Source organism: Balaenoptera acutorostrata, chromosome 6 (assembly GCF_949987535.1).
Source record: "Balaenoptera acutorostrata chromosome 6, mBalAcu1.1, whole genome shotgun sequence".
In the NCBI taxonomy this organism is placed as follows: domain Eukaryota; kingdom Metazoa; phylum Chordata; class Mammalia; order Artiodactyla; family Balaenopteridae; genus Balaenoptera; species Balaenoptera acutorostrata.
Window position 1 is genome coordinate 68513992 of NC_080069.1, and position 24242 is coordinate 68538233.

Sequence of the window (24242 nt, forward strand, 5' to 3'; positions counted from 1 at the left end):
CATATATACACTACCAAACGTACAATAGATAGCTAGTGGGAAGCAGCCGCATAGCACAGGGAGATCAGCTTGGTGCTTTGTGACCACCTAGAGGGGTGGGCTAAGGAGGGTGGGAGGGAGGGAGACGCAAGAGGGAAGAGATATGGGGACATATGTATATGTATAACTGATTCACTTTGTTATAAAGCAGAAACTAACACACCATTATAAAGCAATTATACTCCAATAAAGATGTTAAAAAAAATGATGGTAATTGACTATAAAGCATTTTATGAAAAAAGAAACCTGCAATTCCATAGCATTTCTCAAGAATGAATGAATGAGATTTATTCATTATAGAAGGTATGATAGAATTAGGAAAATCACCATTTGCAGCCCCCAATTTAATGCTTGACTCAGGCAAGGATCATCAGTGATGCTGTTCCTCGATTATCAAGCTGGGTTGTAGTACCATATTGAAAGAATATGGAGTTCTCTTATAAATTGCAGAAAACTATGTATTCTTTCAGTAGGGTACTACAAGCTGGCTTCATCATCAAGGTAAGACACTGGAGCTGTGGTTTGTGGAGGGAGCAAGACTGCTCCTCCAGTCTTAAATTCTAATATTGCCTGTAATTCTATAATAGTTAATGCTCCTTTTATTAAGCATTGCCCTCTTTTTGCTAGATTAAAAAAAATTAAATCCAAATTATCCCAGGAGTGGTTACTACTTAAGTCTCTTATAAACTTCATTAGGATCAGTCTTCTAGCAGAGTAAAGGAGGAGCATTGAGTTCCTGGGTTAGAGGACTCATTGGAAGATGAACTTCATGCACCTTTATTTTTGCCCCTTGCCAAACCCCCAATATTCTGAACTTCCAAATTTTCTTGTTTAGATGGAACTAGAATCTCACACATAGCCATTCTATTTACAGCCAGTCTCATGAGCAAAATCCTTCAATGATAACATAGTTGAGATTCCCTACTCTCCCCCTGGGAATGAATGTTATCTTCCATGGGAGTGAATATTGTCCTCACAGAGAATGAGGACCTCACATCAATCCTTACCTTCTTCCTCTGATTCTCCCTCCTTTATTGATTAACAACACTTAGAAGCAGAGAACTTTAGACATCATTTACTGAGCCCCTAACTCTATAGATAAGTAAGCTAGGACTGAAAGGTTAAGTGCCTTGCCCAGGATCACAAAAGCAGAACCAGGACCAGAATCTAGTCTCCTGATTTCCATCTTTATGCCAGAGCTTCCTGATCCTGTCTCCTCTGTTCTCCCTCCAAATGTAGAAAGAAAATAATCAGAACTGGGAATTTAACTTGAAATGCTCATGCAATTGTCCAACTTCTTTTAAATACTAAATTTCAGAATACGGTATTTAATTTGTAACCATAATGTGGGGTAGTGCAGTTAGGTAACCTTATTGTGCTAAATTTTAAATTGTACAGAAAATAGTACCCTGCACACAGTAGGCGTTCAGGTAATATTTTACTGATAACATTAAAATTGCATTGCTGGATTTGTTTGTTTGTTTTTCTCTTTTATTCAAGAATCCTTATGTCCTAGAAAAAAATTCTTCTGGAGAGACATTAAAAAAAAGTTGTATTTTCAAATAAATCTGGGAAATGTTTCAATCTATATGCCATTTCTTGGGAAATCAGAATTCATATTAGCATAGTAAAGGTGTTGACAGTCCCTCATTGAAAAATTGTGGGTACCTTTGTTTAACTAATTATTTTCAGTAATTATTTGATCTTGTAATCTCCTCAACTCCCTCTATTAACACTCCTGTGGCTAGTTTGAGAGAACACACTTCAAGGAACTCTACTCTAAACCAACATTAGCTTGCAGAGTTATGTAAGATAGATAAGAAACGGAAATATCACATTTAAAATGGAGTCATTGACGCAGAGAAAGACAGCTGCTTTTTAAGAATCACATGATGAGTCAAAAGCACAGTCAGGAAATATTTTCTAATCCTAGTCTAAAAAACAAAGCATTTTCCTTTAACAACCTACAAATCTTTTACTTTAAAAATATGATCACTCTTTTTATAATGTTTTCAGACTTAAAATTCAGTATTTATTCTCTTATTTTTAAATCAGAAATATTAGAGTAAATGGCAATGTAAACATTACTGGTTCTTTTGTGCTGCTTTTTCCGATAACATATGGCAAATATTCTCGCATACTGGTTATGATACTTACCTAAGTTATAAATGTGAAGGGCTGGTCTCAAATGATGAGGTCTCCTGTTATCCACACTTGGTGGTAGTTGATGCAATTATGTTCCAGCTCTACTTATATATACACAGACTTGGATTAAGCAACATCAGATGAATGAGGCAATGCAAATAGAGCTAGTTGAATGGGTTGAATGAGTGGGAACATATTCCCACAGCCAAATCCTAAACAGAGCTTTTAGATTGTTTTAGCTGTACCACTTTCAATGAGTTGTACTCAGCCGTTAACTATTATAAAACGTCTATGACATGGACTCTTCGTAGTGTTTATTGCTCACTATAGAGCATGTAAGGACACAACTGTATCTACCAATGAACTTATAAAGGCTTACCAAGAATCACAACACACACACAGCTGTCACTTGCAACATTGGTAATATTAGAAAAAAAAAGAAAAGGGAAAAACTGGAAACAGCCAAAGAGTTAATCATTTAATTGCATTTTTCTTTTCTACAGAAAGTTAAAAACTTTTTAAGTAATTCGTTTCTTGTTATAAAAATGATGTACGTGCACCTAGAAAATGTGTAAATGACAGGAAACCATGTATACTGTAGATCCTGACATTCTTTTTTCAATGCAGATATACTATGCACATCTATTTTTTTAAAAAGTAGAATCATACTGCAAATGTTATTTTGTAAGCTGCTTTTTTCATTACACAATTAACTTACATCATAAACATTTCCACATGTCAAAATAATTTTTTTTACAGGAAGCATTACAAATAGCATTCAATCATATAAATATACCACAAGCAATCTTGTATTGATTAACTCTTTGGCTGTTTCCTGTTTTGCCCTTTTCTTTTTTTTCTAATATCACCAATGTTGCAACTGACAGCTGTGTGTGTGTGTGTGTGTGTGTGTGTGTGTGTGTGTTATGATTCTTGGCAAGCCTTTGTAAGGTCATTGGTAGATAAATTCATAGTAGCAAGAATGCTGGATCAAAGGGTACGTGCATCTCATATTTTGATAGATATTATCCAATTGACTTCAAAAGGTTTGTATTGATTTATAATTTTTCAGCAATTCAGGTGAGTGCCCTTTTCTCCATTGCCTTAGCAGCAATGGGGAGTCATCACCTTTAAAATGTTTGCCTTTCAGAAGAGTGGGAAATATCTCATGGTTTTGAATTTTGTTTCTTTAATTATTTAGCGAGATTGAACATCTTTTTAAAAAACATATTTGTTGTGTCTGTAAATTAATGATTTATATGAACTCTTTGTAAATTAAGAAATGAAACCGTTGTTGGTGAAAATTTATCCCCAGTACCATTTATTTATAGACTTTCTTAATTGCATTTTTTAAATTTTTGACATAAGTTTTCAAATATTATGTGGTAAAATTTAATCAACGTTTTCTTAGAACTTCTGGATTTTGTGTCCTGCTTCAAAAGACCTCCCCTTCTCCAAGATTATAAATAAATTTATTATGCCACTTTCTAAAACTTTTATTCTTTACTATTTAATACCTAAATCTTTAATCTACTATTACTTTTATTATAAAGAGTAAGTTAGGTACCATACGACCCAGCAATCCCACTACTGGGCATATACCCTGAGAAAACCATAATTCAAAGAGTCATGTACCACAATGTTCATTGCAGCTCTATTTAGAGTAGCCAGGACCTGGAAGCAACCTAAGTGTCCATCGACAGATGACTGGATAAAGAAGATGTGGCACATATATACAATGGAATATTACTCAGCCATAAAAAGAAACGAAATTGAGTTATTTGTAGTGAGGTAGATGGACCTAGAGTCTGTCATACAGAGTGAAGTAAGTAAGAAAGAGAAAAACAAATACCATATGCTAACACATAAATATGGAATCTAAAAAAAAAAAAAAGTTCTGATGAACCTAGGGGCAGGACATGAATAAAGACAGATGTAGAGAATGGACTTGAGGGCACAGGGAGGGGGAAAGGTAAGCTGGGATGAAGAGAGTGGAATGGACATATATACACTACCAAATGTAAAATAGATAGCTAGTGGGAAGCAGCCGCATAGCACAGGGAGATCAACTTGGTGCTTTGTGACCACCTAGAAGGGTGGGATAGGGAGGGTGGGAGGGAGACACAAGAGGGAGGAGATATGAGGATATATGTATATGTATAGCTGATTCACTTTGTTATAAAGCAGAAACTAACACACCATTATAAAGCAATTATACTCCAATAAAGATGTTTTAAAAAAAAAAAAAAAGAGTAAGTTGGGGATTTTTTCCCCCAAATGCTTATCCCAAACACACGTGTAATCCAATTTAGATAAGGTGAAGTGGGCATAGCATGCAGAGAGATGAGAATGTAACAGTAAGGAGTTTGAATTTTATTCTATAGCCAACAGGAATCTTTTGAAAGTTTTTTAAGCAGTTGAGAAATATCAAAGATGTGTTTTATGAATGTAATTTTATGGCTGTGTGAAGGACTAGAAGGAAGGAAAGAAGGCCATTTAGGAGGCCAATTAAATTACCCAGGCAAAAAGCAGTGAGGGCAGAGCTAGCACAATGTTAGTGAGACTAGTAAGGAGAGGATGTAGGTGATGAGTGCTGCAGGCATTTCATAAGAGTCCTTGAATGTTAGAGTGAGAAAGGGCGCCAGAGATCCCTGGTCCTAGCTCCACTAAGTCTCACAGCCCCTTAGTGGCTGAGTCAGTATTAGAATCCAATTTCATTCCCAGTTAGGGTTGTGTCCACCACAGAACCTCCATAATTCTTTTTGGATGTGGGTATATCAGTTCTGGACTGGGGAAGGGGAGGTAAAGGGAAGTGAAAGTGGTACCAGTGGTTCAGGGTAGGAAACTCAGGTGGGGAGTTCATTGGCAGGAACAGGTAATGAGTGTAATGTGGGGCAAATGGTATCTCAAACTTGAGGAACAATTAAATGGAAATTTCGCGGAGAGCTGGAACTGGGTTGTGGGTGGGGGAGGTCAGACTTAGCCATGTAGATTTGTTCATTTGTGAAAGCATAGGGGTTGATGGCGTGGGAGCAAATGAGATGGTCTCAGCTGAGTGTGGAGTAGGAGGAGAAAGCTGTGTCTAGACGGAACTATGGAGAATCTTAAATTTAAGGGGTAAGAGAAGAAAAGGAGTTAACAAAGAAGATCAGAAAGAGAAGCAGAAAAAAAGATGTCATATATGAAGGCTAAGAAAGAAGATCCTGGAACTTCCCTGGTGGTCCAGTGGTTAAGACTTTGCTTTCCAATGCAGGAGGTGTGGGTTCGATCCCTGGTCAGGGAGCTAAGATCCCACATGCCTTGTGGCCAAAAAGAAAAAAAAACAAAACATAAAACAGAAGCAATATTGTAACAAATTCAATAAAGAATTTAAAAACGGTCCACATCAAAAAAAATCTTTAAAAAAAAGAAAGAAAGAAGATCCTCTCAAAAAGGAACATTTGATGACGAGCACTGCAGAGACCTAACAGGAGATTAGAGACCTTGGAGAGAGTCCTTTAATTAATTTTTTAAAAAAATTTTAAAAACTTTCTGAAAAAAATAATGGCGGTCAGGATGAGGCTTTGTGAGTGAGCTGTGAAAGAGGACTAAAGAATCATTAAAACAGGCACTGAAGTCACTGAGGGTGATGACAGCAGAGGCAACATCAAACAGAAAAGGATGTTGGGGTCCCAGGTAACCAGAATGGAAAGAAATTAACATAAGTAGTTGGGCCCAGGGTTGGGGTTACCAAGGGCAGTGGAAAATGAGAAATGTGCCACTTTCTTTATTGGCCATGCGACATGGGCACACAATAAAAGAGAGCGGGTTTTGAGAATAGTGGTGTCACCAGGGGAAAGCCATATTTTAGATAATAAAAGGAAATAGAAGGAGCTTTTTAAGAAAAAAGGAGGGAGGAGAGGGTAAGAGTGTGCATGTACTGGGAGGGGAACATTCCAGAGGAAATGACATACATTTAAATTACAAAAAAATAAAAATAATAACCTGGAAGGAGATTTTAATCAAGAAATAGTATCTTAAATAGAAATTCATTAGTTGGTAATTAATTTCTGAACAACAACAACAACAGAAATGTATGAGGTATAGTCATTTCCAAAGTTGCCATGTGTGTGATTGCTTCTTTGGCTGGAGAAGGCTTCAGGAACCTACATTTAACAAATACTGTGTGCCCATTACTTGCCAGGGACTGTGTATTCCATCAGCATTAACCCATGGGACACTGCACAGAAATTTTCATTTCACTTTGTCATACTATCTATCGATACATCTGATCAACTAGAAAATTGTTTATTGAATCACTGACCTTCTCTTATGGCAATGCTCTTTGATTAGCAGTTTCCCTCTTTTAAAATACTGATATCCTTAAGAATGTTAAGTTGGCTGCTGGTCTTTCTTTCCTTATTGTGAATTTTACTTTTAAAATGAATTAATTTAATCAGATCGGTTTCTTGTGAGGAGTCTTGTTAAAATGCAGAGTTTACAAGAAATTTTTATTAAAAATACATTTTCATTATGGAAAATTTGGATGATATAGAAAATAGAAAGTTTCAACTTTGATGTCCTAGAAAGTAGTTAAATACATTGAAAAGAAACATGACTAGTAATCATTGTAGGGAAATCCCAGCCTCTCTAAGGTCCCGAGTTCACAAGTGGTGTGGATTTGTATCTGAACAGGGTGCTGCCTCATAATAACAAAAATAAATCAAACACTTGTTTAGTGCTGGGCTAGGTGCTGGGGATACAGTAGTGAACAAAGCAGACTTCTTCCTACCCTCCTGGAGTTTATTCGTTTTTGGGCGAGATACATTTTGAGCAAATAATCACACAAATAAATCATTTATGAACATGATAAATAAGAATTAGGCTGGTAATGAAAATAAAGGAGTAGAGCGGTACTAAGGTAGTGTAGTCAGAGAATGTGGCATTTAAGCTGTACCCAAAGGGTGTGAAGAATATATGGCAGAGAGGGGACAGAGGATGCCTTCTGGACAGAGAAAACTCCGGGGGCAAAGGCCCTGACAGAACTTGTATTGTTTAGGGAACTAAGAGGGCCAGTGTGGCTGGAGAAGATTAGGCAATGGGAAGGGTATAATATAATGGGGTTGAAGATGGAAGTAGACAGAAGCCAGGTAGGGTTGGGCCCTGGAAGCCAGGGAAAGGAACTTGGATTTTATTCAAAGTGCAATGGTCCAAGAAGAAGACATAACATTGTAAATATCTATGCACCCAACATAGGAGCACCTCAATACATAAGGCAAATGCTAGCAGCCATAACAGGGGAAATTGACAGTAACACAATAACAGTAGGTGACTTTAACACCCGACTTACACCAATGGACAGATCATCCAAATAGAAAATAAATAAGTTAACATAAGCTTTAAATGACACATTAGACCAGATGGACTTAATTGATATTTATAGGACATTGCATCCAAAACCAACAGAATACACTTTCTTCTCAAGTGCACAAGGAACATTCACCAGGATAGATCACATCTTGGGTCACAAATGAAGCCTTGGTAAATTTAAGAAAATTGAAATCATATCAAGCATCTTTTCCGACCAAAACACTATGAGACTAGTTATCAATTACAGGAAAAAAGACTGTAAAAAAATACAAACACATGGAGGCTAAACAATATGCTACTAAACAACCAAGATATCATGGAAGAAATCAAAGAGGAAATCAAAAAATACCTAGAAACAAATGACAATGAAAGCACGACAACCCAAAACCTATGGGATGCAGCAAAAGCAGTTCTAAGAGTGAAGTTCATAGCAATACAATCCTACCTCAAGAAACAAGAAAAATCTCAAATAAACAAGCTAACCTTACACCTAAAGCAATTAGAGAAAGAAGAAGAACAACAAAAAAAAAACCCCAAAGTTAGCAGAAGGAAAGAAATCATAAAGATCAGATCAGAAATAAATGAAAAAGAAATGAAGGAAACAATAGCAAAGATCAGTAAAACTAAAAGCTGGTTCTTTGAGAAGATAAACAAAATTGTTAAACCATTAGCCACACTCATCAGGAAAAAAAGGGAGAAGACTCAAATCATCAGAATTAGAAATGAAAAAAGAGAAGTAACAACTGACACCACAGAAATACAGAGGATCATGAGAGATTACTACAAGCAACTATATCCCAATAAAATGGACAACCTGGAAGAAATGGACAAATTCTTAGAAAAGTACAACCTTCCAAGACTGAACCAGGAAGAAATAGAAAATGTGAACAGACACATCACAAGCACTGCAATTGAAACTGTGATTAAAAATCTTCCAACAAACAAAAGCCCAGAGCCAGATGGCTTCATAGGAGAATCCTATCAAACATTTAGAGAAGAGCTAACACCTATCCTCTCAAACTCTTCCAAAATATAGCAGAGGGAGGAACACTCCCAAACTCATTCTACGAGACCACTATCACCCTGATACCAAAACCAGACAAAGATGTCACAAAGAAAGAAAACTACAGGCCAATATCACTGATGAACATAGATGCAAAAATCCTCAACAAAATACCCGCAAACAGAATCCAGCAGCACATTAAAAGGATCATACACCATGATCAAGTGGGGTTTATCCCAGGAATGCAAGGATTCTTCAATATATGCAAATCAATCAATGTGATACATCATGTTAACAAATTGAAGGATGAAAACTGTATGATAATCTCAATAGTGGCAGAAAAAAGCTTTTGACAAAATTCAACTCCCATTTATGATTAAAAACTCTCCAGAGTTTTTAATCAAAATAAAAAATAAAAAAGCCAATAAAAGGCATATATGACAGACCCACAGCCAACATCATTCTCAATAGTGAAAAACTGAAACCATTTCCTCAAAATCAGGAACAAGACAAGGGTGCCCACTCTCAGAACTATTACTCAACATAGTTTTGGAAGGTTTAGCCACAGCAGTCAGAGAAGAAAAAGAAATAAAAGGAATCCAAATCGGAAAAGAAGAAGTAAAGCTGTCACTGTTTGCAGATGACATGATACTATACATAGAGAATCCTAAAGATGCTACCAGAAAACTACTAGAGCTAATCAATGAATTTGGTAAAGTAGCAGGATACAAAATTAATGCACAGAAATCTCTTGCATTCCTATACACTAATGATGAAAAATCAGAACAAAAATTAAGGAAACACTCCCATTTACCATTGCAACAAAAAGAATAAAATATCTAGGAATAAACCTACCTAAGGAGGCAAAAGACCTGTAAGCAGAAAACTATAAGACACTGATGAAAGAAATCAAAGACGATACAAACAGATGGAAAGATATACCATGGTTTTGGATTGGAAGAATCAACATTGTGAAAATGACTATACTACCCAAAGCAATCTACAGATTCAATGCAGTTCCTATCAAATTACCAATGGCATTTTTCACAAAAGTAGAACAAAATATTGTACAATTTGTATGGAAACAGAAAAGACTCCAAATAGTGAAAGCAATTTTGAGAAAGAAAAACGGAGCTGGAGAAATCAGGCTCCCTGACTTCAGACTATACTACAAAGCTACAGTAATCAAGACAGTATGGTACTGGCACAAAAACAGAAATATAGATCCATGGAACAGGATAGAAAGCCCAGAGATAAACCCATGCACATATGGTCTCCTTATCTTTGATAAAGGAGGCACAAATATGCAATGGAGAAAGACAGCCTCTTCAATAAGTGGTGCTGGGAAAACTGGACAGCTACATGTAAAAGAATGAAATTAGAACACTACTTCACACCATACACAAAGATAAGCTCAAAATGGATTAAAGACCTAAATGTAAGTCCAGTTATTACAAAATTCTTAGAGGAAAACATAGGCAGAACACTCTATGAAATAAATCACAGTAAGATCCTTTTGACCCACCTCCTAGAGTAATGGTAATAAAAGCAAAAATAAACAAATGGGACCTAATGAAACTTAAAACCTTTTGCACAGCAAGGGAAACTATAAACAAGATGAAAAGACAACCCTTAGAATGGGAGAAAATATTTGCAAATAAAGCACTGACAAAGGATTAATCTCCAAAATATACAAGCAGCTCATGCAGCTCAGTATAAAAAAAAAAAACAAACAACCCAATCCCAAATTGGGTGGAAGACCTAAATAGACATTTCTCCAAAGTAGACATACAGATTGCCAACAAACACATGAAAAGATGCTCAACATCACTAATCATTAGGGAAATGCAAATCAAAACCACAATGAGGTATCATCTCACACCAGTCAGAATGGCCATTATCAAAAAATCTAGAAACAATAAATGCTGGAGAGGGTGTGGAGAAAAAGGAACCCTCCTGCACTGTTGGTGGGAATGTAAATTGATGCAGCCACTATGGAGAACAGTATGGAGGTTCCTTAAAAAACTACAAATAGAACTACCATATGACCCAGCAATCCCACTACTGGGCATATACCCTGAGAAAACCATAATTCAAAAAGATATATGTACCACAATATTCATTGCACCCCTATTTACAATAACCGGGACATGGAAGGAACCTAAATGTCCATCGACAGATGAATGGATAAAGAAGATGTGGCACATATATACAATGGAATATTACTCAGCCATAAAAAAGAACGAAATTGAGTTGTTTGTAACGAGGTGGACAGACCTAGAGTCTGTCATACAGAGTGAAGTAAGTCAGAAAGAGAAAAATACCATATGCTAACGCACATATATGGAATCTAAAAAAAATGGTACCGATGAATCTAGTAGCAGGGCAGGAATAAAGATGCAGATGTACAGAATGGACTTGAGGAAACAGAGGGGGAGGGGAAAGCTGAGAAGAAGTGAGAGAGCAGCCCTGACATGTATACAGTACCGAATGCAAAATGGATGGCTAGTGGGAAGCTGCTCCATAGCACAGGGAAATCAACTCGATGCTTTGTGATGACGTAGAGTGCTGGGATAGGGAGGGTGGGAGGGAGGCTCAAGAGGGAGGGGGTGTGGGAATATATGTATACATATAGCTGATTCACTTTGTTGTACAACAGAAAATAACACAACATTGTAAAGCAATTATACTCCAATAAAGATTAACAAAACAAAACAAAAAAACAAAGTACAATGGGAAACCAAAGAAGGGTTTTAAGTAATATGGAATATTACTTAGTTTTTAAAAGAGTGCTCTGGCTGCCATTTTAGGAACAGATGGAGGGCAGTAAGAGGGTAGGAATGAAACCAGTAGGTAGTCTGCATTAGTGCAAACTCTTAATAATGATGGTGGTGGCGATAATGCTAACGGTTATAACAGTTACAGTATCTTGGGCATCTTCTGTGGGTCAGATGTTTTACATACATTATTTATAATTGTCACCATGACACTAGTATTTGAATATGATTGCCTCCATTTTAGAAGTGAGGAAATGGAGGCTCAGAGAGATTAAGTATCTTGGAAAAGGCCACATAGCTAATAAGTAACAAAGCCAGAATCTGAAATCGGGTCCATCTGGTTCTTTCTCTTATTCCATGGAAGCCATTGGTAGAATGAGGTAGAATTAAATTCCTGAGCCTTTAATTCCATTCACTGTCTCATCAAGATTGCATGTTCTTGTTTGTGCAGAGGGTCTCTGAGGGTGTGGTGGGATTACACAACCCATTGTTGGGTACCAGGAAATCACTGAAAGAAGTCAGCCTCCCAAAACTTGTCCTGGCTGGTAGGAGGAAGAAAAAATGGGGATTATGGCTAAGCTTGGCAACACTGTATGACTTAATTCTGAGAGATTTTGCAGGGAAGCAGAAGGGAGAAGGTAAGACAGGAGTGTGCTCACACTGACCCTCTACTCCCTTGGTTGTGGTGGCTTCACTTCTTTCTTGGGGGAGATCAGAATAAGTGATGTCGAAGAAAGGGAGGTTGAGTTTGGGGAACCATGAGAAAGCACTCAAACTGAATCACTTCCTGTCCCCCACTCCCCACTGCTCTGTAAGTTTCTACATGCCTCCTAGGGAGAGGAAACACTCTATTAAGAAACCTGGCAAATCAATCTATGACTCAAGCCAAACCTTTTGTTAGAGGAGGGGAAGGGTGGTATGAGTTTTTAGGGAAACTTTCTTTTATGTCTTTAAGGTAAATAACACAGTATTTGTAAAACACTTCTATGCTTTCTTACGGTTTTCCTGGATGCAGTCTTATCTAATCATTTTTGTACACTGGTACGACCTGCCCTTCAAACTTTGTAGCCTCATACAGCCCCTTCCTCCATGCCCTGTGCATTTTAGACCCACTGGACTATTTACTGTTCCTCAAGCTACCATGCACTTTCACACCTCCATGCCTTGCTCAAGTTGTTCCTCTTGCTAAAGTTGCCTCTTCCCCTTTACCTGGGAAACTTCTATTTAACCCTTAGAGCTCAATTCAAATTCCTTTGTCTCCCAATCAGCAGAATTTATTGCTTCCTCCCTTATTTGCTTATCATATCCAACTTTGTTTAAATGCTTTTTCTAAAGCATTTAAAGAAGCTGACATTATGTTTGGCCTCTGGCCCTGTGGTTTTAGTGTAATCAACATTTTGAATTATTCAGTTCAATGTGTTGTTTTATTCCCTTTGGTTGCCCCTCCCCATGCCTCACATACTTTGGAGACCCAGCTGTGTATTGGACCAAGTCTTTAGTAATTTTTGCAGAAGCAGAGGTAGAATGACCTCCCATTCTTGAGCTTAGACCCAGGATTTGCTCCCTCCCCACAGGACTTTTCAACTCTCCAGGTCACGGTTTCCTCATCTCAAAATTGAAGAGGGTTCTCGAAAGCCAGGATCTTCTTATCCTTTTGACTCTCTTTCCTATGCTCCTATACAGGTTCCTGGTTCAGCCCCTTCTTTCCCCTCTCCCTAGGCTTGGTTCTATACCAGCAGCCACACCAGCCCCTTGACCACCCAAAAGATGCCATCCTCAGAGAAATGTACAAGCTCTGCCTCAGCCCTGTGCCCTTCTCCTCTCTTTTCACTAACCTTATAGCAGACAGGATGAGGCGGGTGGACAAGGGAGCATTAAGTAACCTAGATGTAATATCTTGGGTAGAGGTGGATCTGAAATCAAGGTACATAATGGACTTGGGTATGTTTTGTCTTAGAGCAAACTTAAAATGAAAAGGGAAGTCTGTAGAGTCTGTAGTGTAGATTTGTTTTTGTTTTTATGGATTCAGAGAGGCCTAAGTGCTAGAAGAAAGCAATGTATGGGAATGAAACAACATAGAATAAATAGGTCTTTGGTTTTAGTTTGACTCTGAAGTTTAAAGTTGAGATCACTTTTTTCTTTTACTTTGAAAATTCTTTTTAAGTAAAACTGGACAAGTAATATACAAATTATGAATTTTGTAAAAATTCAAAGGAGTATGAAAAATTCAATAGGATTTTTGAAGTTAAAAGTTCTGTATTTTAAAAAATTAACCTTTATATAGTGTTCACTCTGTGCCAATACTGTACTGTACTAAGTGCTTTATATATGTAACTCATTCCATCATCATAGCAGTTTTATCAGGGGGTACTATTATCTTCCCTATTTTACAGATGAGGAAACTGAAGCACAGAGACATCAAAGAACTTGCGTAAGGTCCCATAGCCTAAAACCTCAAGCAAACACTTTTAGAATTCATGAGGTACTCCAGAAAAGGGGTGGAGAAATTCAAATCTGTTGGATTTCAGACCTTCTTCCCTATTCCTGAGCCCAGAGCAGAAACCTCTTTTCCATACTGGGCTTCTGCTTAAAGTTTCCTAGGTCAAAAAGGTTTCCCTACTAAGAAAACAAAATTAAAAGTTTGAAAATATGACATGCCACCTGGATTATTTGACCTTGTAAGGGAGAGTGAAACTGAGACTCTGTTCATATGCCATCAGTGGTATGAATAGCTAGTGAATAGATTTAGCAACATCATAAGGAGAAATCATTATAATCATTACAGTTTGTGGGTGGAAGAGGAAATTTTCAAAACTTTATAAGAAGTAGAATCCTTTTCTGAAAAAGGAATATTGAATAGAACCCCCAAGAGACAAAAAAGAGAAAATCAGGAATTTGTTAATTTATTAATATAAATATGGTTTATATATTTAAATTTATAATATTTGCTCATTATAAAGTTAATTAATCAGAGACTTCTGTTTCCGACTTAACAGTGGATTAGTTACCATGGCCAACCACCTGACAAAACAACTATAATGCTGTAAGAAATACTTTTTTTTTATTTGTATTTATTTGTTTATTTATTTATTTAATTTATGGCTGTGTTATGTCCTCGTTTCTGTGCGAGGGCTTTCTCGAGTTGTGGCAAGCGGGGGCCACTCTTCATCGCGGTGCGCGGGCCTCTCAATATCGCGGCCTCTCTTGCTGCGGAGCACAAGCTCCAGACGTGCAGGCTCAGTAATTGTGGCTCACGGGCCCAGTTGCTCTGCGGCATGTGGGATCTTCCCAGACCAGTGCTCGAACCCGTGTCCCCTGCACTGGCAGGCAGATTCTCAACCACTGCGCCACCAGGGAAGCCCAGAAATATTTTTTAAAGTTTTTTCAAATTTATCGTTGAGCTGGAATGAAAGTAAAGAATGTATAGTAGGCATGCAAGCTTGGCTTTTTCCTAAAGTTGTCTGCTAAATGCTAGAGAGAGCAGACAACTACGTGAAGTGTGGGGGCCAGGAAATAAAGCCCAGGATGTGCCTAAGATGGGGATTCTAATAGGGAATTGCTGCACAAACCTGGATATCCAAAGGGCTACACTCACAGGATAAGGCTGATTGAGATAAATAAACCCCACCTGCAGAAGGGGATAGCTAGGAAGCTTGTTTGTCCGAGGGAAGGGAAACCATTGCTCTGAGAATTTATCTCCTCATGAAAAGTTAGCCCGCACAGGGGTTTGCAGCCTGAATTCACACTCACTACCTGTGTGCCTCCAAAAGCCTGAAATAGAGAATTAAACATAAAATGGTTTTAGGTTGGTAGTATCCCAAGGCATATTGGAAAGGAAAACTCAAGTCTTATCTTGATGAATTTTACCAGCTGCAACTCAAGCCACAGAATATTCACAGAGAAAAATTTGCAGGATCAATGAGTAATTTGCAGTCAAGATTTATAAAGCAAACAAGAATACTAGGCATCATGGTGAGAGCCCATGGAGGGAACAGACAGCAGAAACCAAACTGCAAAGGCTTCGTGTATTAGAACAATCAGAAATGACATATAAAACAACTGATTTTTTTTTAAAAACAACTGATTTTAATATGTTTAGGTAGAGTTCTAAAAAGATTAAAAACATGAACAAAGAACAAATGGATTTGAAAAAGATCCAAATAGAATATCTAGAAATGAAAAATATATTGTTGAAATTAAAGCTCCATGGATTGATTAAACAGATTAGACACATATGAAGAGAGTCAGTGAACTAGAAAATATTTCTGAAGATATTCCTTGGAATACAATCGAGGAACACTTAAAGATGAAAAATAGGGACTTCCCTGGCGGTCCAGACTTCTCCTTCCAATGCAGGGGTTGCGGGTTAGATCCCTGCTCAGGGAGCTAAGGTCCCACATGCCTCACGGCCAAAAAACCAAAACATAAAACAGAAGCAATATTGTAACAAATTCAATAAAGTCTTTAAAAAAAATTATTATTTTCTAAAAAAGATGAAAAATATAAAAAAGGGGGTAAGAGACTTCAAGGACAGAATGAGACAGTCTAATGTGTATCTATTTGGAATTTTAGAAGGAGATAGAATAGGAAAGGAGCAATATTTGAAGATATAAAGACTGAGAACTTTCCAGAATTATTGAAAGACCCCAATCCTCAGATCTAAAAATCCCAATGAATCCCAAGTAGGTTTAAAAAAAGAAAAAAAAAAGAAAAATATCTACACCTTGATATATTAATTATGAAACTGCAGAACATTTTTAAAAAGAGAGAAGATTGTAATGTCAGTCACTGAAGACAATGAAACTATTTGGATTAGCAGAAAGGAAATTTTGATTGGGTTTATGGATCGGTGTTTAGTCTTTTTTTTTTTTTTTTTAACATCTTTATTGAAGTATAATTGCCTTACAATAGTGTGTTAGCTTCTGCTTTATAAGAAAGTGAATCAGTTATACATATACAATATGTTCCCATTTCTCTTCCCTCTTGCATCTCCCTCCCTCCCACCCTCCCCATCCCACCCCTCTAGGTGGTCACAAAGCACCGAGCTGATCTCCCTGTGCTGTGCGGCTGCTTCCCACTAGTTATCTATTTTACATTTGGTAGTGTATATATGTCCATGACACTCTCTTACCCTGTCACATCTCACCCCACCCCCTCCCCATATCCTCAAGTCCATTCTCTAGTAGGTCTGTGTCTTTATTCCCGTCTTGCCACTAGGTTCTTCATGGCCTTTTTTTTTTTTTTCCCATAGATTCCGTATATATGTGTTAGCATACTGTATTTGTTTTTCTCTTTCTGACTTACTTCACTCTGTATGACAGACTCTAACTCCATCCACCTCATTACAAATACCTCCATTTCATTTCTTTTTATGGCTGAGTAATATTCCATTGTATATATGTGCCACATCTTCTTTATCCATTCATCTGTCAATGGACATTTAGGTTGCCTCCATGTCCTGGCTATTGTAAATAGAGCTGCAATGAACATTTTGGTACATGACTCTTTTTGACCTATGGTTTTCTCAGGGTATATGCCCAGTAGTGGGATTGCTGGGTCGTATGGTAGTTCTATTTGTAGTTTTTTAAGGAACCTCCATACTGTTCTCCATAGTGGTTGTATCAATTTACATTCCCACCAACAGTGCAAGAGTGTTCCCTTTCCTCCACACCCTCTCCAGCATTTATTGTTTCTAGATTTTTTGATGATGGCCATTCTGACCGGTGTGAGATGATATCTCATTGTAGTTTTGATTTGCATTTCTCTAATGATTAATGATGTTGAGCATTCTTTCATGTGTCTGTAGGCCATCTGTATACCTTCTTTGGAGAAATGTCTATTTAGATCTTCTGCCCATTTTTGGATTGGGTTGTTCGTTTTTTTGTTATTGAGCTGCATGAGCTGCTTGTAAATCTTGGAGATTAATCCTTTGTCAGTTGCTTCATTTGAAAATATTTTCTCCCATTCTGAGGGTTGTCTTTTGGTCTTGTTTATGGTTTCCTTTGCTGTGCAAAAGCTTTTCAGTTTCATTAGGTCCCATTTGTTTATTTGTGTTCTTATTTCCATTTCTCTGGGAGCTGGGTCAAAAAGAATCTTGCTGTGATGTATGTCATAGAGTGTTCTGCCTATGTTTTCCTCTAAGACTTTGATAGTGTCTGCCCTTACACTTAGGTCTTTAATCCATTTTGAGTTTATTTTTGAGCATGGTGTCAGGGAGTGTTCTAATTTCATACTTTAACGTGTTCCTGTCCAATTTTCCCAGCACCACTTATTGAAGAGGCTGTCTTTTCTCCACTGTATATGCTTGCCTCCTTTATCAAAGATAAGTTGACCATATGTGTGTGGGTTTATCTCTGGGCTTTCTATCCTGTTCCATTGATCTATATTTCTGTTTTTGTGCCAGTACCAAACTGTCTTGATTACTGAAGCTTTGTAATATAGTCTGAAGTCAGGGAGCCTGATTCCCCCAGCTCCATTTTTCGTTCTCAAGATGGCTTTGGCTATTCGGGGTCTTTTGTGTTTCCATACAAATTGTGAAATTTTTTGTTCTAGTTCTGTGAAAAATGCCAGTGGTAGTTTGATAGGGATTGCATTGAATCTGTAGATTGCTTTGGGTAGTAGAGACATTTTCACAATGTTGATTTTTCCAATCCAAGAACATGGTATATCTCTCCATCTATTTGTATCATCTTTAATTTCTTTCATCAGTGTCTTATAATTTTCTGCATACAGGTCTTTTGTCTCCTTAGGTAGGTTTATTCCTAGATATTTTATTCTTTTTGTTGCAATGGTAAATGGGAGTGTTTTCTTAATTTCTCTTTCAGATTTTTCGTCATTAGTGTATAGAAATGCAAGAGATTTCTGTGCATTAATTTTGTATCCTGCTACTTTACCAAATTCATTGATTAGCTCTAGGAGTTTTCTGGTAGCATCTTTAGGATTCTCTATGTATAGTATCATGTCATCTGCAAATAGTGACAGCTTTACTTCTTCTTTTCCGATTTGGATTCCTTTTATTTCTTTGTCTTCTCTGATTGCTGTGGCTAGGACTTCCAGAACTATGTTGAATAATAGTGGTGAGAGTGGTCAACCTTGTCTTGTTCCTGATCTTAGTGGAAATGGTTTCAGTTTTTCACCATTGAGGACAATGTTGGCTGTGGGTTTGTCATATATGGCCTTTATTATGTTGAGGAAAGTTCCCTCTATGCCTACTTTCTGCAGGGCTTTTATCATAAATGGGTGTTGAATTTTGTCGAAAGCTTTCTCTGCATCTATTGAGATGATCATATGGTTTTTCTCCTTCAATTTGTTAATATGGTGTATCACGTTGATTGATTTGCGGATATTGAAGAATCCTTGCATTCCTGGGATAAACCCCACTTGATCATGGTGTATGATCCTTTTAATGTGCTGTTGGATTCTGTTTGCTAGTATTTTGTTGAGGACTTTTGCATCTATGTTCATCAGTGATATTGGCCTGTAGTTTTCTTTCTTTGTGACATCTTTGTCTGGTTTTGGTATCAGGGTGATGGTGGCCTCGTAGAATGAGTTTGGGAGTGTTCCTCCCTCTGCAATATTTTGGAAGAGTTTGAGAAGGATAGGTGTTAGCTCTTCTCTAAATGTTTGATAGAATTCACCTGTGAAGCCATCTGGTCCTGGGCTTTTGTTTGTTGGAAGGTTTTTAATCACAGTTTCAATTTCAGTGCTTGTGATTGGTCTGTTCATATTTTCTATTTCTTCCTGGTTCAGTCTCGGCAGTTTGTGCATTTCTAAGAATCTGTCCATTTCTTCCAGGTTGTCCATTTTATTGGCATAGAGTTGCTTGTAGTAATCTCTCATGATCGTTTGTATTTCTGCAGTGTCAGTGGTTACTTCTCCTTTTTCATTTCTAATTCTATTGATCTGGGTCTTCTCCCTTTTTTTCTTGATGAGTCTGGCTAATGGTTTATCAATTTTGTTTATCTTCTCAAAGAACCAGCTTTTAGTTTCATTGATTTTTGCTATTGTTTCCTTCATTTCTTTTTCATTTATTTCTGACCTGATCTTTATAATTTCTTTCCTTCTGCTGGCTTTGGGGTTTTTTTGTTCTTCTTTCTCTAATTGCTTTAGGTGCAAGGTTAGGTTGTTTATTCGAGATGTTTCCTGTTTCTTGAGGTAGGCTTGTATTGCTATAAACTTCCCTCTTAGCACTGCTTTTGCTGCGTCCCATAGGTTTTGGGTCGTCGTGTCTCCATTGTCATTTGTTTCTAGGTATTTTTTGATTTCCCCTTTGATTTCTTCAGTAATCACTTCGTTATTAAGTAATGTATTGTGTAGCCTCCATGTGTTTGTATTTTTTACAGATCTTTTCCTGTAATTGATATCTAGTCTCATAGCGTTGTGGTCGGAAAAGATACTTGATACGATTTCAATTTTCTTAAATTTACCAAGGCTTGATTTGTGACCCAAGATATGATCTATCCTGGAGAATGTTCCATGAGCAGTTGAGAAAAATGTGTATTCTGTTGTTTTTGGGTGGAATGTCCTATAAATATCAATTAAGTCCATATTGTTTAATGTATCATTTAAAGCTTGTGTTTCCTTATTTATTTTCATTTTGGATGATCTGTCCATTGGTGAAAGTGGGGTGTTAAAGTCCCCTACTATGATTGTGTTGCTGTCAATTTCCCCTTTTATGGCTGTTAGTATTTGCCTTATGTATTGAGGTGCTCCTATGTTGGGTGCATAAATATTTACAATTGTTATACCTTCCTCTTGGATCGATCCCTTGATCATTATATAGTGTCCTTCTTTGTCTCTTGTAATAGTCTTTATTTTAAAGTCTATTTTGTCTGATATGAGAATTGCTACTCCAGCTTTCTTTTGATTTCCATTTGCATGGAATATCTTTTTCCATCCCCTCACTTTCAGTCTGTATGTGTCTCTAGGTCTGAAGTGGGTCTCTTGTAGACAACATATATATGGGTCTTGTTTTTGTATCCATTCAGCCAGCCTGTGTCTTTTGGTGGGAGCATTTAATCCATTTACATTCAAGGTAATTATCGATATGTATGTTCCTATTCCCATTTTCTTAAATGTATTGGGTTTGTTATTGTAGGTGTTTTCCTTCTCTTGTGTTTCTTGCCTAGAGAATTTCCTTTAGCATTTGTTGTAAAGCTGGTTTGGTGGTGCTGAACTCTCTCAGCTTTTGCTTGTCTGTAAAGGTTTTAATTTCTCCATCGAATCTGAATGAGATCCTTGCTGGGTAGAGTAATCTTGGTTGTAGGTTTTTCTCCTTCATCACTTTAAGTATATCCTGCCACTCCTTCTGGCTTGCAGAGTTTCTGCTGATAGATCAGATGTTAACCTTATGGGGATTCCCTTGTGTGTTATTTGTTTTTTTTTCCTTTGCTGCCTTTAATATGTTTTCCTTATATTTAATTTTTGACAGTTTGATTAATATGTGTCTTGGCGTGTTCCTCCTTGGGTTTATCCTGTATGGAACTCTCTGTGCTTCCAGGACTTGATTAACTATTTCCTTTCCCATATTAGGGAAGTTTTCAACTATAATCTCTTCAAAAATTTTCTCAGTCCCTTTCTTTTTCTCTTCTTCCTCTGGTACCCCTATAATTCGAATGTTGGAGCGTTTAATGTTGTCCCAGAGGTCCCTGAGACTGTCCTCAGTTCTTTTCATTCTTTTTTCTTTATCCTGCTCTGTAGTAGTTATTTCCACCATTTTATCTTCCAGGTCACTTATCCTTTCTTCTGCCTCAGTTATTCTACTATTGATCCCATCTAGAGTATTTTTAATTTCATTTATTGTGTTCTTCATCATTGCTTGGTTCCTCTTTAGTTCTTCTACATCCTTGTTAAATGTTTCTTGCATTTTGTCTATTCTATTTCCAAGATTTTGGATCATCCTTACTATCATTATTCTGAATTCTTTTTCAGGTAGACTACCTATTTCCTCTTCATTTGTTAAGTCCAGTGTGTTTTGAGCCTGCTCCTTCATCTGCTGTGTGTTTTTCTGTCGTCTCATTTTGCCTATCTTACTGTGTTTGGGGTCTCCTTTTCACAGGCTGCAGGTTCGTAGTTCCCGTTGTTTTTGGTATCTGTCCCCAGTGGCTAAGGTTGGTTCAGTGGGTTGTGTAGGCTTCCTGGTGGAGGGAACTAGTGCCTGAGTTCTGGTGGATGAGGCTAGATCTTGTCTTTCTGGTGGGCACGTCCACGTCTGGTGGTGTATTTTGGGGTGTCTGTGGCCTTATTATGATTTTAGGCAGCCTCTCTGCTAATGGATGGGGTTGTGTTCCTGTCTAGCTAGTTGTTTGGCATAGGATGTCCAGCACTGTAGCTTGCTGGTCGTTGAGTGAAGCTGGGTCTTGATGTTGAGATGGAGATCTCTGGGAGATTTTTGCCGTTTGGTATTACGTGGAGCTGGGAGGTCTCTTGTGGACCAGTGTTCTGAAGTTGGCTCTCCCACCTCAGAGGCACGGCCCTGATGCCTGGCTGGAGCACCAAGAGCCTTTCGTCCACACAGCTCAGAGTAAAAGGGAGAAAAAATAGAAAGAAAGAAAGAAAGAGGCTATAATATAGTGAAGTAAAATAAAGCTATTGTAAAGCAAAGCTATACAGACAAAATCTCACCCAGAAGCATATACATATACACTCACAAAAAAAAGGAAAAGGGGAAAAATTAATATCTCCTGCTCCCAAAGTCCACCTCCTGAATTTGGGATGATTCGTTGTCTATTCAGGTATTCAACAGATGCAGGCACATCAAGTTGTTTGTGGAGTTTTAATCCACTGCTTCTGAGGCTGCTGGGAGAGATTTCCCCTTCTCTTCCCTGTTCGCACAGCTCCTGGGGTTCAGCTTTGGATTTGGACCCGCCTCTGCGTGTAGGTCGCCTGAGGGCGTCTGTTCCCCGCCCAGACAGGACGGGGTTAAAGGAGCAGCTGCTTCGGGGGCTCTGGCTCACCCAGGCCACGGGGATGGAGGGGTACAGAGGAGGCGGGGCGAGCCTGCAGCGTCAGAGGCCGGCGTGACATTGCACCAGCCTGAGGCGCGCAGTGCGTTCTCCCGGGGATGTTGTCCCCGGATCCCGGGACCCTGGCAGTGGCGGGCTGCACAGGCTCCCGGGAGGGGAGGTGTGGAGAGTGACCTGTGCTCACACACAGGCTTTTTGGAGGCGGCAGCAGCAGCCCCAGCGTCTCACGCCCGTCTCTGGGGTCCGCGCTGATCTCCGCGGCTCGCGCCCTTCTCTGGAGTTCGTTTAGGCGGCGCTCTGAATCCCCTCTCCTTGCGCGCAGCGAAACTAAGAGGCAAGAAAAAGTCTCTTGCCTCTTCGGCAGCTGCAGACCTTTTCCCGGTCTCCCTCCCGGCTAGCCGTGGTGCGCCAACCCCTTCAGGCTGTGTTCACGCTGCCAGCCCCAGTCCTCTCCCTGCGATCCGACCGCAGCCCGAGCCTCAGCTCCCAGCCCCGCCCGCCCCGGCAGGTGAGCAGACAAGCCTCTCGGGCTGGTGAGCGCTGCTCGGCGCCGAGCCTCTGTGCGGGAGTCTCTCCGTTTTTCCCTCTGCGCCCCTGTTGCTGTGGGATCCGCGCTGATAGCCGCGGCTCGCGCCCTTCTCTGAAGTTCGTTTAGGCGGCGCTCTGAATCCCCTCTCCTTGCCCACCGCGAAACAAAGAGGCAAGAAAAAGTCTCTTGCCTCTTCGGCAGCTGCAGACTTTTTCCCGGACTCACTTCCGGCTAGCTGTGGTGCGCTAACCCCTTCAGGCTGTGTTCACGCCGCCAGTCCCAGTCCCTGCGATCCAACCGAAGCCCGAGCCTCAGCTCCCAGCCCCGCCCGCCCCGGCGGGAGCAGACAAGCCTCTCGGGCTGGTGAGTGCTGGTCAGCACTGATCCTCCGTGCGGGAACCTCTCCGCTTTGCCCTCCGCACCCCTGTGGCTGCGCTCTCCTCCGTGGCTCCAAAGCTTCCCCCCTCCACCACCCGCAGTCTCCGCCCGCGAAGGGGCTTCCTAGTGCGTGGAAACCTTTCCTCCTTCACAGCTCCTTCCCACTGGTGCAGGTCCCGTCCCTATTCTTTTGTCTCTGTTATTTCTTTTTTCTTTTGCCCTACCCAAGTACGGGGGGAGTTTCTTGCCTTTTTGGAGGTCGGACGTTTTCTGCCAGCGTTCAGTGGGTGTTCTGTAGGAGCAGTTCCACGTGTAGATGTATTTCTACTTTATCTGTGGGAAGGAAGGTGATCTCCGCGTCTTACTCTTCCGCCATCTTCTCCCTCCTCCTATTTAGTCTTAGAGTAGCCCCAGAAACTGTGAAATTAGCATCAGATATTTGTAGACCCCCTAAAGCACATTTGCTGTCCACTGAGCACCATTAAAAACTGCAGGGCTGGCCTAAAACTCCTTATTTTACAGACGAGGGAAGTAACACTCAAAGCAGGTCTTACTTAAGGTCACACAGCTAGTGAGTGAGTACATGGTGGAGGACCAGGACCAGAACTTAGGTCCCCAGCTCACAGAGCAATAGCTATGACTGCTCTTTCCTCTATAACCTGCTAATGTTTCATTAAAATTTTAAGCAACAACAGCAAAGAAAAACAAAGTGTGAAGAAAATACAGGGAACTGTTCCATTTTATCAGGGAAATTTTTGATGCTGTCCTTTAGTCTCAAGTATGGAATTTAATAAATGTTTGCATACCTTCTTCCACAGTGCAATATCCCGTCTCTAGGAACCAATGAAACTGCTCACTTTTTTGGATGGGGATAAGGGCATGCAGCCTTGATTTGTTTCCTTCTAGCTTGTAAGACAATGTGAGGGAAGAGTGAGAAAGGTTTTAGAAGATGTGATTAAAACTGAATTACAGAAAATATTTCTGGCACAGCATTCCATAGAAGGTGGCAGGGGAACAAGGAGTGGGGGCAAAATCTCAGTCTGGATAAAGGCTTTGCT

At 39.2% G+C, this 24242-nt stretch overlaps 1 protein-coding gene across 2 annotated transcripts in view; it reads right to left on the bottom strand.

Annotated features, from left to right (window-relative positions):
• IL33 (interleukin 33) overlaps window positions 1-24242 on the bottom strand; it is a 54088-nt gene that overhangs the window by 19455 nt on the left and 10391 nt on the right. The window contains exon 1 of one of the 2 annotated variants that reach the window (XM_007182185.2): window positions 2197-2243. The exons of the other annotated variant lie outside the window; for it this stretch is intronic. The gene's annotated coding sequence lies outside the window, so the exon portion shown is untranslated. Of the gene's footprint in view, window positions 1-2196; window positions 2244-24242 lie in introns of those variants that run through there. 2 annotated transcript variants of the gene reach the window in all.